The 15,000-nt window shown below is 37.8% G+C and overlaps 1 long non-coding RNA gene across 1 annotated transcript; it reads right to left on the reverse strand.

The window, feature by feature from the left end:
* Window positions 1-2,178: 2,178 nt before the first annotated feature.
* LOC307267476 lies at window positions 2,179-4,581 on the reverse strand. Its single transcript, XR_013845402.1, has 4 exons — window positions 4,383-4,581; window positions 3,664-3,793; window positions 2,925-2,997; window positions 2,179-2,740 (listed from the first exon to the last, which is right to left on the reverse strand). It is a non-coding gene; the product is annotated as an uncharacterized lncRNA (long non-coding RNA).
* Window positions 4,582-15,000: the final 10,419 nt, after the last annotated feature.

Here is a 15,000-nt window from a genome sequence, read left to right on the forward strand (position 1 = left end):
TATCTCCTCACGATCCACAACCTGTCCGTACTGTGTGTGCACTGAAAACAAAATCCAGTGTTAATACACAGCCTAGGCTCTGTAAACGGGCACGTTGCTATAGCTACGATGGACCTCCTTTGATGAGGCCTGCTATGCCCGTTTACAGAGCTCACTGAAAACGTTCATCTGAAATGTTGACTGGATAACTGCTTAGTTTGTTGTTTTACTTCAGTAAGAATGTTATTGTGATTTGATTTGATTTGACTAACTTCTATAGGCCTGTAGAAAGGTTGTTAAATCTGCAGTGTGTAATATGACATCACCAAGAAAGTTCTACCAAGTTCTAGAATGCAACGCTCCCTGGGTAACCCCAACCCTTTAGAATAATAACAGAAGCTACAGTGGCCTTCAAGGACAAGAACTATTCTACATTTTAAACAATGCACCTGATGACATTCCAACTATGACACTTTAAAGATGGCGGCACTAGGCCTTGGTCCAAAATATGCAGAAATATGGACATATATGAGACGCTTTCTAAGGGGAAAAAAAATAATTAAAAAAAAAAATGTTCAGCTATTATGCACTAAATTAAATGTACTTATGGATATTATAATTACTTTCTACAAAATCTGCTAGGAAATAAAACCCAAAATTCTACACACTGCAGGTTTAAATGTTACAGGTAGCCCTGCTGTTTATTTGCATTGACCATCAGTATACAGCTCCGGAAAAATTGAAGAGACCAGTCTGGATTTTCCTTCAATCTTCATCTCTACATTACTTATTGAAAATGCTCTTTAATGACAAAATATGTATTGAAATTTGGTAGAAATGTTGTCAGTAGTTTATAGTATAAAACCAAAATGTTCATTCTACTCAAACATATGCCTATAAAGAGTAAAACGAGAGACACTGAACATTTGGAGTGGTCTCTTAATTTTTTCCGGAGCTGTGTATATGCTGTATATATTTTTGGTGTGGGCCTTTGACATAGCCTATACCTTATAAAGTACATGACTCCCTCTGCTGGTAGAAAGAAAGACATGCCGACATTTGGCAACGACAGACAGCAGTCATTACCTACTGGTTGGTGTTTATCAAACCTTTGTCGCCATCTAGTGGGGAAAATAAAACATGCAGCCAAATTGTCTAAATACGGAAAAGAGGAAATGTTTCGACAAGCCCACTGACTGACTTTGCGTTCCCAAAAATATACCTAGTAACCTGTAAACCTAAGGATCTCTTCTATTATCAATGTTAGAGCTGATTAATCAAATGGTGGATCCTCAGAAAATACATCTGCAATTATTATTATTATCTTTTTTTAAAGATATTTTTTTGGCATTTTTATGCTTTATTGATGGTGTAGAGACAGAGTTGAAATGGGGCAGAGAGGGGAGTGACATGCAGAGAACGACCGCGGGCTGGAATTGAACCCGGGTCCGCTGCTGGCCGAGGCCCATGGGGGGGACGCCCTACCAACTGAGCTAAGGGCGCCCCCTTCTGCAATTTAGTTATTAGCTAAATCCTACGTGATTCCAGAATTTTTCCAGCTTCAAGATTGTGAATAATTTCTTGTTTTTCTTGGTCTTCCATGATAGAAAATAAAGTATTATCTTTTAGTTTTGGACAGTTTGGTTGCCTCCCTGTTTGTTTAACGAATTAAGTGTGTGTGTGTGTGTGTGTGTGTGTGTGTGTGTGTGTGTGTGTGTGTGTGTGTGTGTGTGTGTGTGTGTGTGTGTGTGTGTGTGTGTGTGTGTGTGTGTGTGTGTGTGTGTGCGTGTGTGTGACACTATCTGATCTAGCCATCATTTCTACATCATGATATATGCATTTTGTATTTCTGATACCGACAGCTGGTGATTGGGCAGTTTATCTTTTTAGAGAAGTAGCAGCTATTGTCATGGCTACGGGACAGATAAAGCATAGCACACACACACACACACACACACACACACACACACACACACACACACACACACACACACACACACACTGTCACTGTCAACCAAGAATTATGATATACGTACATTCAGAATTTTGATAATAGTAAACAAAAAACAAGATATAATAGAGTAGAAATATAGCGTTGCAAATAATTTTTTTTTTGTTTTCATTTTACATGAATAGACAAACAAGAGTCATTTTAATTGAGATGAAAATGATTTATTTTTGGTCTTTAATTCAACTCAACAACCCTTGTTTTACTGCAATGACCAACTTTACCAAGAAATAATGCCATAAAACATTTTAAACATAAAAAAAAATCTATAATGCTTAGTTTGTTGTTATACTTCAGTAAGAATGTTATTGTGATTTGATTTGACTAACTTCTATAGGCCTGTAGAAAGGTTGTTAAAAGTTACAGGTAGCACTGCTGTTTATTTGCATTGACCATCAATATACAGCTCCGGAAAAAATAAAGAGACAAGTCTGGATTTTTCTTAAATCTTCCTCTCTACATTACTTATTGAAAATGCTCTTTAAGGACAATATTTTACTGTTAATTTGGTAGAAATGTTGTCAGTAGTTTGTAGAATAAAACCAAAATGTTCAATCTACTCAAACATATGCCTATAAAGAGTAAAAAAAAGAGACACTGAACATTTCTGAGTTAAGTTTTTCCGGAGCTGTGTATTCAGAGTATAGCTGCCAGTTTGTCATCTTTCTGCTATTCCAAATCAAACTCCACAAAATCCAAGACTTGGAATTTGCGTCGTCTTGAAATCTGCATCGCGAACGGACAGCGAAAGCCCTGAGGTGGAGAGAGAGGGAGGGAGAAAAAAGTGTCACGATATGTCCGTGAAATACCAAAAATATTAGCTTTTTGAGCGGTTTTTTTCAAGCGTTCTCCAGAATCACTGACTCCACCTTATAACTGTATCAAATCATGTTAAAACGTCCACCCAGAATGTGAGAATGAGAATGATTTTTCTTACTGTGGTTAGCAGCTTGTTGAGCCATGGAAGAGTTGGTTCCACACACATAGGCTTAGTGCTGTTGGTCAGAATTCTAGAAAGAGGAAAAATGATGTCAAAGAAATTATTTCTTTCACCAACACCTCATTGACTCTATATCCATCTGCTCACTACACACTGTCTGCCACACACACACACACACACACACACACACACACACACACACACACACACATACACACACACACACACACACACACACACACATACACACACACACACACACACACACACACACACACACACAGACACACACACGTTGTTTTTTCTATTTGAACAACATTGCAGAATATGTTTTGAGTTATTAGTTCTTTCATCTTCTGCTCGTTAACTCCCCCGCCTGTTGCTATAACAACAGGATGTTGATTTTCAAATTAAAAGAAGAAAAGTCGACGGTCTATCAGCACAGCAATCACAGTCTGCTGGGAACATAGATGCTGCTGTAAGTAAAACAACTAAAAAAACTAAAATAAAATGCCCCTCTAGGCAAAAACACTCTCTCTCTTTCTCTCTCTCTCTCACACTCTCTCTCTCTCTCTGTCTCCCTCTGTCTCTCTCTCTCTCTCGCACACTCACACTTACACACACACACACACACACACACACACACACACACACACACACACACACACACACACACACACACACACACACACACACACACACACACACACACAGACGTTTGTACGGCCACACTTACATGATGAAGGCATGGTGTTTGCAGTCATTTCTCTGTCTCTGCTCAAAGCAATCTTTGATCTCTGTCTGGTTGATTTTCCTTTGAGGTCTGCTTGTCACACAGCAGGTTGAAGCTTTGCTGTGTGAATGAACTGTAGCAGGAGAGAGAGAAAGAGAGAGAGAAGGAGAAAGAGAGGGAGAATGAGAGAGATAGAGACAGAGGGAGGGAAAGGGAGAGGGAGAGGGAGAGACAGACAGACAGAGAGACACAGAGAGAGAGAGACAGAGAGAGAGCGAGAGAGAGAGCCAGCAGTGAAAAAATCCTGAATTTAGAGATTGTATTTAGAGTACAAGTGAATGGACATTTATTTTTAAAGTAATCATTCATTATAAACATGACCCCCTGACCCCCTCAACAGTACAATGCTGACTTCTGCTACAGCCACGTCTCCCCCAAACTCCTTAAACTGACTGCGCTGATCACCATCTCTATACGAAAACACACTAACTATGCATGCAGAAGAACTGTGTGTGTGTGTGTGTGTGTGTGTGTGTATACGTGTATATTTGTGTGTGTGTATATGTGTGTGTGTGTGTGTGTGTGTGTCTCTCTATGGTAACACACTAACTATGCAGAAGAACGTCATTCACCATTTAAAAGATAAAAATAAATACTCCCCTTTGAGACATTCTCACTCCATATTCAAAACACTGAAAATTCAATAAACGAAATATCCATACCACCAGACAAGAGCATCGCCACAGCAACGGAGAGCAGACACACTCCTTTAATCCACATCTTCAAACGTTGCTAGTAGTGACCAAAAAGCTCATTCAGGATCTTAACAATACAAAAGATAATAATAATTATAGTATGAATATCTTGGTTTTATATATATCGCCTTTCAAGTAACAAGACGCTGTAAAATGCTCAGTTACTATCCGCTCAACCTTCCAACGTGTAACAATGAGTGGACTATGAGATATGATCTTGTATATACTGCAGATTCATGCTTAAAGAGGAACCACTAGTGTCGCGTGAAATGCTTTTTTATATCTGAAATATTTCCGCTGAAGTAATGGTGACAGTGCAGGAGCGTGTAGATAGACAAACACTCACACATACACTAAGTTTAAAAAAAATAAAAATTTCATCTTGTTAACGTAATCTTGACTCTTGATGTAGCCTATTTTCTTTGTTTTTACTATCTATTAAACCTGCAGTGTGTAGAATTTTGGGTTTTATTTCCTAGCAGATTTTGTAGAAAGTAATTATAATAACCATAAGTACATTTAATTTGGTGCATAATAGCTGAAATTTTTTTTTTTAATTATTTTTTTTCCCCTTAGAAAGGGTCTCATATATGTCCATATTTCTGCATATTTTGGACCAAGGCCTAGTGCCGCCATCTTGAAAGTGTCATAGTTGGAATGTCATCAGGTGCATTGTTTAAAATTTAGAATTGTTCTTGTCCTTGAAGGCCACTGTAGCTTCTGTTATTATTCTAAAGGGTTGGGGTTACCCAGGGAGCGTTGCATTCTAGAACTTTGTAGAACTTTCTTGATGATGTCATATTACACACTGCACCTTTAAATGCAATTATTAATGTCTAATCTTGATGTATTTCATGCCCCTGTAAAGCACTTTGAATGGCCTTCATTTTCTAAAGATAATTTTTGGGCATTATTTCTTTTATTAGACAGTGTGAAGAGACAGAGATGAAATGTGTCAGAGAGGGGAATGACATGCAGAGAACGACCCGGGCTGGATTCTAACCCGGGGTCTGCTGTGAAGAGGACAGACAGACAGACAGACAGACAGACAGACAGACAGACAGACAGACAGACAGACAGACAGACAGACAGGCAGAGAGAGAGAGAGGAATGACATGCAGAGAACGACCCGGGCTGGATTCTAACCCGGGGTCTGCTGTGAAGAGGACAGACAGACAGACAGACAGACAGACAGACAGACAGACAGACAGACAGACAGACAGACAGACAGACAGACAGACAGACAGACAGACAGACAGACAGACAGACAGACAGACAGACAGACAGACAGACAGAGAGTGGAATGACATGCAGAGAACGACCCGGGCTGGATTCTTTAACCCGGGTCTGCTGTGAAGAGGACAGACAGACAGACAGGCAGAGAGAGAGTGGAATGACATGCAGAGAACGACCCGGGCTGGATTCTTTAACCCGGGTCTGCTGTGAAGAGGACATAGAAAAATAGTCCATCACATTTTAAAATGCATTCAACACGATTTAAAAAAGAACAACTCTGCCATTACAAAAATAATGCCACACAATTAAAAATTATTTTATTTTAATAATTTATTATATTACAGCGACATAAAATAAAATACAAAAAAATAACTTAAAGTAAATCTTATAGTAAACCATCAGAATGTGATTTTCATATTTAGTTCATACAGCATTGAGGTCCTCCACTGCATTTAACGACACATCCGGGACACATTGGACTTTTCCCTGTAGTGTGGAGAAAGAGAGAAAAGTTTAATTAACGGTTAGAATTACAATTTAAAGGTGCTACGAGGAACTTTTAAATATTTCTGAAACAGTCTAATTTTTCCTCTGATGATCATAAATGACATGTAACAGCAAACCAGACCATCAGTGCAAAGAATGTTATTTTTATATAGTTTTTCTTAATGCCTTTGTCATGGGTATACGCTCACTCTCTGGAACAACAGCTGGCGTGGTAAAAACACTGCCGCTTTTGTCCAAAGGGGGGGCGCTAGAATTAACTCAAACAGAAAGTTCCTCTGAGCACCTTTTTAAAAAAAATCATGAAATACGTGTTGATTTTTCTTTCAGTCCTTGAAGCAACCACTAGGTGTCGCCATTCTCCACCAGGTCAGTATCGTGTGACTCAGAATCATTTGTGATGATAGGGTCTATTTCAAGTCTCCAGAAGAGCCATAATTCAACTTTTCAACAAGTGCAGCCCTGATACAAATATACAGCTCTGAAAAATATTAAGAGACCAGTCTGGATTTTTCTTAAATCTCCATCTCTACATTACTTAATGGAAATGCTCTTAATGACGATATTTTACTGTTAATTTGGTAGAAATGTTGTCAGTAGTTTATAGAATAAAACCAAAATGTTCATTCTACTCAGACATATGCTTATAAATAGTAAAACGAGAGACACTGAATATTTGGAGTGGTCTCTTAATTTTTTCCAGAGCTGTAGGCCTATATAAGGTACTTTAAGAACAGTGTAGCTTTGTGGAAGCAATACTGAGACCATTGACTGTAAATGAAATAGCAATAATACAGTGTTAAAATGCTCTGTTACAAGTACAAGATCTGCATTCAGAAAAATCAAAAAAAATAAAAGTACAATTATCCGAAAATTTACTTAAAATATTTCAAATTAAAAGCAAATTACTACATTATATTCAGTTGGATAGATAGTTAAATATTTAAAATAGATTTATATTTATTAACCATTATGTTTAGTGAGTCTCACCTTCTCTATCCTGGTTTTGAGCCAAACAGCTTCTGGGCTGATGCACCACTGTATTCCCCTCTTGGTTGTTACCCTGGAAACAGAGACACAAAACAATCAGACCATTTTAATAGTTTTATCATTATCTAATTTTTTGTTTTGTTTTATTATAATTTAAAGGTGCAGTGTGTAATATGACATCATCAAGAAAGTTCTACAAAGTTCTAGAATGCAACGCTCCCTGGGTAACCCCACCCCTTTAGAATAATAACAGAAGCTACAGTGGCCTTCAAGGACAAGAACAATTCTAAATTTTAAACAATGCACACTTTCAAGGCCTTGGTCCAAAATATGCAGAAATATGGACATATATGAGACCCTTTCTAAGGGAAAAATAAATAATTAAAAAATAAAATTCAGCTATTATGCACTAAATTAAATGTACTTATGGATATTATAATTACTTTCTACAAAATCTGCTAGGAAATAAAACCCAAAATTCTACACACTGCAGGTTTAATTTTTCTGTATTATTTGGTAAACAAACAAGGAATATTGTTTACATTTTGTTTATTATAAAACCAAAATGTTCATTCTACTCAAACATATGCCTATAAATAGTAAAACAAGAGACACTGAATATTTGGAGTTGTCTCTTAATTTTTTCTAGAGCTGTATATTTTTTAATGCAGACACGGGCCCTAACAAACAGGTTTTAAAGTGTGGCGTTGCTCACAGAAATGCGTGGTGGTGGCAATCCTTCCGTGGCTTCTGCTCATAACACTCTCTGATTCTCGGTAGCTTCCTGGAGCTGACGTTGTAACAGCAGGTTAAAGCAATGGGGTCCTGGGAGTCCACTGCAATACAGACAGACAGACACACAGACAGAGAGACAGACAGACAGACAGACAGACAGACAGACAGACAGACAGACAGACAGACAGACAGACAGACAGACACAGACAGACAGACAGACAGACAGACAGACAGACAGACAGACAGACAGACAGACAGACAGACAGACAGACAGACACACACAAAGAGAGAAAATGTATTAAGGCGAGTCACTGGTCAGTTTTGAGATGTTTTGTCTCTGTATCTTCCATAACATGTCTTCTTTCATACTAGTATAAATCAAAGGTCCAACATGTACATTCAGGTGTTTATTTGACTAAACCTTGTCTGTTTGCGTCTGTATATTTCTCCTAAACAACCATCTTTAACGGACATTATCGCAACATTCTTTTTTGTGTAGTAGTAAGCTTTCCATAATCTTTCTTACAACTATTCTGAAGGTTATTACAGAAGGATTTGTTCATGTGTTGTTCAATTCCTTGCTTTATACTATATTCACCACTGTGTAAATGTTTCAATAGTTTTTTTCTCTTCACCTGTTGTTGTGTATTTGATGTTTTTGCATTGAATATTTTGTATGTATTGTTGTTTTTCCTTTGAATTTGTTTTGAACTCGACGTCATTGTAAATGAGGGTCACCCCTCAATTGGTCTCTCGAGGATAAATAAAAGTTAAATGAAATATTCTCTTGTTAAAAAAAATGCCAAAAATTTCTTTTTACAAACTTACAAACTTACATAGTATTTGTGATTTAAAAAATGAAAAAAAACGATGTATCCAAAAGCTGTTCTGAACAACGTCGGACACTGTGGAAGTTGTAAAAATTAAATTAAGATCTTAACTCTTTCTTTTTGGTATTTAAAGGTGCAGTGTGTAATATGACATCATAAAGAAAGTTCTACAAAGTTCTAGAATGCAACGCTCCCTGGGTAACCCCACCCCTTTAGAATAATAACAGAAGCTACAGTGGCCTTCAAGGACAAGAACAATTCTACATTTTAAACAATGCACCTGATGACATTCCAACTATGACACTTCCAAAATGGCGGCACTAGGCCTTGGTCCAAAGTATGTAGAAATATGGACATATATGAGACCCTTTCTAAGGGAAAAAATAATAATTCAAAAAAATGTTTTCAGCTATTATGCACTAAATTAAATGTACTTATGGATATCATAATTACTTTCTACAAAATCTGCTAGGAAATAAAACCCAAAATTCTACACACTGCAGGTTTAAAGAGATGCAGATCTATATTTTACCTTGTGATGCAGAGGAGAGCATGACCACAGCCAGGGTGAGCAGACAAACCCATCTGGTGCAAGTAGAGAGAGACGCCGACATCTTTAAAACACTAAAAAGCCCCAAAAAGGACTCTGGTTCTCGGCTAAAAAACGGCCAAATTCGCCTGAAGTCTTTTTATGAATGAGGCAGAGATGGCTGATCTTATATACTGTAGGCTCACAGGCAACAAAAGAGGAACTATTGCGGTCATGAGCAATGTTGCCTCCTGTATGGAAAAAATCATGCTGCAGACACGCACAAACGCACGGTCAGAAACACACACACACACATAGTCAGAAACACACACACACATAGTCAGAAACACACACGCACACACACACACATACATACAGAAACACACACACACACACACACACACACAGAGACACATATTCAGAAACAAACACACACACACACACACACACACACACACACACACATAGTCAGAAACACACACACACACACACACACATAGTCAGAAACACACACACACACAGACACCACACACACACACACACACACACACACACACACACACACACACACACACACACACATAGTCAGAAACACACACACACACACACACACACACACACATGTCCATATATGTTCAGGCTCTTCTTCCGTTTTAGTTTACCCGACTAGGGATGGGTTTGTTAAGATTTTAAGAAGCGGTCATCAAAACTGATACTGCCAATCGATGCCAATACATGTTGATACACCACTTGATAAAACACTCCATAAACTGGTGCAAAATATAGAGACATTTTTTATTTATTTATTTATTTAACCTTTATTTCACCAGGAAGGTCCCATTGAGTTACAGTAACTCTTCTCACAGGGAGTCCTGGCCAAGACAGGCAGCAGAACATGAAAACATGAGACATGACATGAAAAGACATACACTTTAGCCATATGTATTAAAAGCAAGGCAAGCTTATATATGTATAGCTCAATTCAATTCATACACAAGTGCTTTACATTAAAAATACATTTAAAAAAAATATATATTGAAATTGCATTTACAGTAACATAGCTTTAAGTCTATACTTCTTCCTACTCCTTTTCAGGCATATCAATTCAATATGTTATTTGTTTATTTTTTGTTTATTTGTATTTGTGAAATCATTTGAACATATTTTTTTATTGTATTTTCATGCTTTTAATTTTTCTTTTTTTGATATGTCTGAAAAAAAAATAAAAATAAATAACATATGATAAAAGCAGCAAAAAGTAACAATTTAGAAAGCAGACATGAAATACTTTAGTTTTGGTTTTAAAGAGCTGAGAGTTGCAGCAGACCTCAAGTTCTCTGGGAGTTTGTTCCAGATATTTGGTGAATAAATACTAAAAGTTGCTTCTCCTTGTTTTAGACTTTTTGGGACTGTAAGTACACCTGTCTGTCTGTCCGTCTGTCCGTCTGTCTGTCTGTCTGTCTGTCTGTCTGTCTGTCTGTCTGTCTGTCTGTCTCTGTCTGTCTGTCTGTCTGTCTGTCTGTCTGTCTGTCTGTCTGTCTGTCTGTCTGTCTGTCTCTCTGTCTGTCTCTCTGTCTCTCTGTCTCTCTGTCTGGCTCCTTGTTTAGTCCTAACTCTAGGGACTGTAAGTAGACCTGTCTGTCTGTCTGTCTTTCTGCCTGTCTGTCTGTCTGTCTGTCTGTCTGTCTGTCTGTCTGTCTGTCTGTCTGTCTGTCTGTCTGTCTGTCTGTCTGTCTGTCTGTCTGTCTGTCTGTCTGTCTGTCTGTCTGTCTGTCTGTCTGTCTCTCTGCCTGGCTCCTTGTTTAGTCCTAACTCTTGGGACTGTAAGTAGACCTGTCCCAGACGACCTAAGGGCTCTGGACGGTTCATAACGTATCAGCAGGTCAGCGATGTATTTTGGCCCTAGACCATTTAGTGCTTTATAAACCAACAGCAATATTTTTTTAAATCAATTCTTTGAGTGACAGGAAGCCAGTGTAAAGACCTCAGAACTGGGGTAATGTGATCCACTTTTTTGGTCCTGGTGAGGACTCGAGCAGCAGCGTTCTGAATTAGCTGAAGCTGTCTGATAGATTTTTTAGGAAGGCCAGCAAGGACACTGTTACAGTAGTCAAGTCTACTAAAGGGCTCTGCACGGTTCATAACGTATCAGCAGCTCAGAAAAAATGTAGAAATGTATTTTGGCCCTAAACCGTTCAGTGCTTGATAAACCAACAGCAATATTTTTGAAATCATCACACTGAATTTCCATTAAGATAGATATGATGACATAATTATTTTCTTGTAAACATCAACGTTAGAACAGTTTTCTTGGTACTTTGTGTGAGCAGGAAAAAGGGGAAACACCTAAAGTCATTGGTCTGGGCAGGGAGGGACGCTCTATTATTAACCGTAGACTGACAGACTAAACTATTCTTAGCATTCTCCGTTTACAAAAATAACATTTGAAAAACAGTCATAACAGCATGAGGCGCTGCTGAAAACACTGGAAGAGGAAATACTCACGTGTTTGGAATGTAAATGCATCCGAAAAATATCTATTTCATTGTATATTGCATATTTTCATGGTTGCGTTCCGAATCGCATACTTTCTACTATATAGGCTAGTATGTAGAAAAAAGAATTAGGATGTCCCGATTCTTGTGGCCAGATTTAGGATGGTTAGAAGTACCCGGATGTCCTACTTCATGCGGCCAAGATTGTTAGTGTTGAAAACAGCATCCTATTTGGGCGATTCTGACCCACAATCCAGTGCGCACGTGAAGTGACGTCACATCGACGAAGCCTCCATATGAAAACAAACGGGGATGCGACGGATATAAAAGCAAGAGGCAAGATCAAGGCGCAATGTTATGATGAAATAAGAGAGTAAAGTATGTCCCAATAGTATGCCTATTGCATCCTAACTAGATTCTTTTTATCGTCGGATGTAGCATGTAGAATAGAAAAGAGAAAGCGTATGCGATTCGGAACGCAACCTTAGTTTCTTTCTTGGCATTCAGTCTGTGGAAAACAAAGAAAGAATTTCATTGTATGACTGAGATCATGTTTCTTATTCTGCATATGACAATTAACACTTTGAATTCAATCTGAATCAATCTATATTTCTGTGCCTCTGAAAGGTTATGTTTTTACAAAGCTCTCCACAACCTAGCCCCCAATTACCTCTACGACTTCCTCCAAGAATACACTCCCTCCCGCTCCCTCCGCTCATCCTCTACTGAACTACTATCTATCCCCACATCACGCCTCAGCACAATGGGTGCCCCCGGTCATTCAGCTGTTCAGCACCCAGGCTCTGGAACTCCCTCCCCCCACACATAAAACAGTCAGACACCATTACAACCTTCAAGTCACAACTCAAAACTCACCTGTTCAAACTCGCACACAACATATAACTGGTTCCTGTCTTGATTGTTTGTTTTGTTTTGTTTTGTTGTTTTGTTTTTTCCATTTTATGCTCTGTAAGGTGACCTTGGGTGCCTTGAAAGGCGCCTATAAATTAAATGTATTATTATTATTATTATTATTATTATTATTATTATTATTATTATTATTATTATTATTATTATTATTATTATTATTATTATTATTATTATTATTATTATTATTATTATAATGTGTTTTATCATTTTATAAAATTTGTTACAGTATTTATATGACTTAAAAAAAAAATGTTAACCTTTATTTATAGCCTACAGGTAAAGCCAATCGAGACCGGAGACTCCTTTTGCGTTGAAAATTCCCTTATTGGTCATCAAAAAAATTGCAGCTTAATTTTCAGTCAGTAGAATCATTTTCCATCTAATTGTTGCAGCTCTACGCTAAATGATTAACAAGATGAACACATAGCTCAGATGTGTGGCACAACCCTGAAAGTGGAAAATCCCTTCTAGTCAGCAGCGTCAAGTCAGGAGTGATTGTGAGATACAGAAAGCTAAAAATGTGTGTGTGTGTGTGCGTGTGTGTGTGTGTGTGTGTGTGTGTGTGTGTGTGTGTGTGTGTGTGTTGAAGAGTAAGAGGGCGAGGCTATAGTCCATTGAGACTGTATCAGTGTGTTTGCATCATAGTGGGTTGACTTTCCTATCAGAATGTCCTTCTGGATCAATATCTATCTATCTATCAATCTATCAATCTATCCATCTATCTATCTATCTATCTATCTATCTATCTATCTATCTATCTATCTATCTATCTATCTATCTATCTATCTATCTATCTATCTATCTATCTATCTATCTATCTATCTATCTATCTATCTATCTATCTATCTATCTATCTATCCATCCATCCATCCATCCATTATCTATCTATCCATCTATTATCTATCTATCTATCTATCTATCTATCTATCTATCTATCTATCTATCTATCTATCTATCTATCTATCTATCTATCTATCTATCTATCTATCTATCTATCTATCTATCTATCTATCTATCTATCTATCTATCTATCTATCTATCTATCTATCTATCCATCTATTATCTATCTATCTATCTATCTATCTATCTATCTATCTATCTATCTATCTATCTATCTATCTATCTATCTATCTATCTATCTATCTATCTATCTATCTATCTATCTATCTATCTATCTATCTATCTATCTATCTATCTATCTATCTATCTGTCTATCTGTCTATCTGTCTATCTGTCTATCTGTCTATCTGTCTATCTGTCTGTCTGTCAGTGTGTGTTTTACTTGTAAACGAAAACTGACAAATACGCCAATGAAGAGTTCTCACTTCTCCTTTTCTCCTGTTCTGTTTAATCCACTTCACACCTCATATAGTTTCCATGTTTAAAATGCACTGTGTGTAGTATAGGCCTAGTCACCACCAGTGTTGCCAGCCACAGTTACTTTGAAAAAGTAATCAGATTACTGATTAGGCTACTAGTTACTCCTTAAAATAGTAATTTAGTTACACACTTTGATGAGTAACTTTAATCTGTTTACATTTGAGGATGTAGAACGTGCCAATAAGTAAAATTAAATAAATAGGCCTATAGTGGAAAATGCATTTTCATCTTTGTTACTGTATCATAGCAGCCAAATATAAAGGATATGTTGGTAATAAATAGTAACACTTTCAACACAAATAAATTAAAGTTATAAAGTTATGGACATCTTCCTACAGTCAAATGTGTAAGAAATTATCAATAATAGGACAATGCCAATCCACTATTGTTGACGCTGCATTGTTTTTTAAATTAACCGCGTCACGTGTGGTGTGTCCTCGCGAGATCTGAGCAACAGCGCCCCCTTGTTTGTGTGTGGTAAAACGACTAGAGGTAATATTGGAATACTCCGCGGCTAACGATAGCAACGTACACAAATAGGGGATTTAATTCAGTTTCGGTCTTCGCCGACACTGTGGAGCGCCGCCAAAAGCTGAGAAAGGACATCATTTTTGGCGCTACCCCTCTGTTTTTCTGCTGTACTCTCGTCGAGGCCTAGCAACGAGAGCGAGAGAGCCCCCGCTAATCTCGAAGAAGTGGCGGAGCGGCCTGCGTTTGTAGCCGGCTTCCCAGTGCACCTCGGGCGGGCAGCACTATCACGCGAGCCCGGTGCTTTCGGTGACTTATTTTTCTTCACATCAAAATAAACGTTGGATTTTTTTAGATTATTTTTATTTGAATAACTCCAAGCTCTCCGGTGTCTATCCAACTTTCTATCGGCGCGCTACTGTGGCGGTTTCCCCCCTTAAAAGGAGCTTGTTTGCAACTGGAGCGGCCCTGTTTTGTTTTCTAAAGCG

This window comes from Ammodytes marinus (assembly GCF_949987685.1).
Source record: "Ammodytes marinus genome assembly, chromosome: 21".
In the NCBI taxonomy this organism is placed as follows: domain Eukaryota; kingdom Metazoa; phylum Chordata; class Actinopteri; order Uranoscopiformes; family Ammodytidae; genus Ammodytes; species Ammodytes marinus.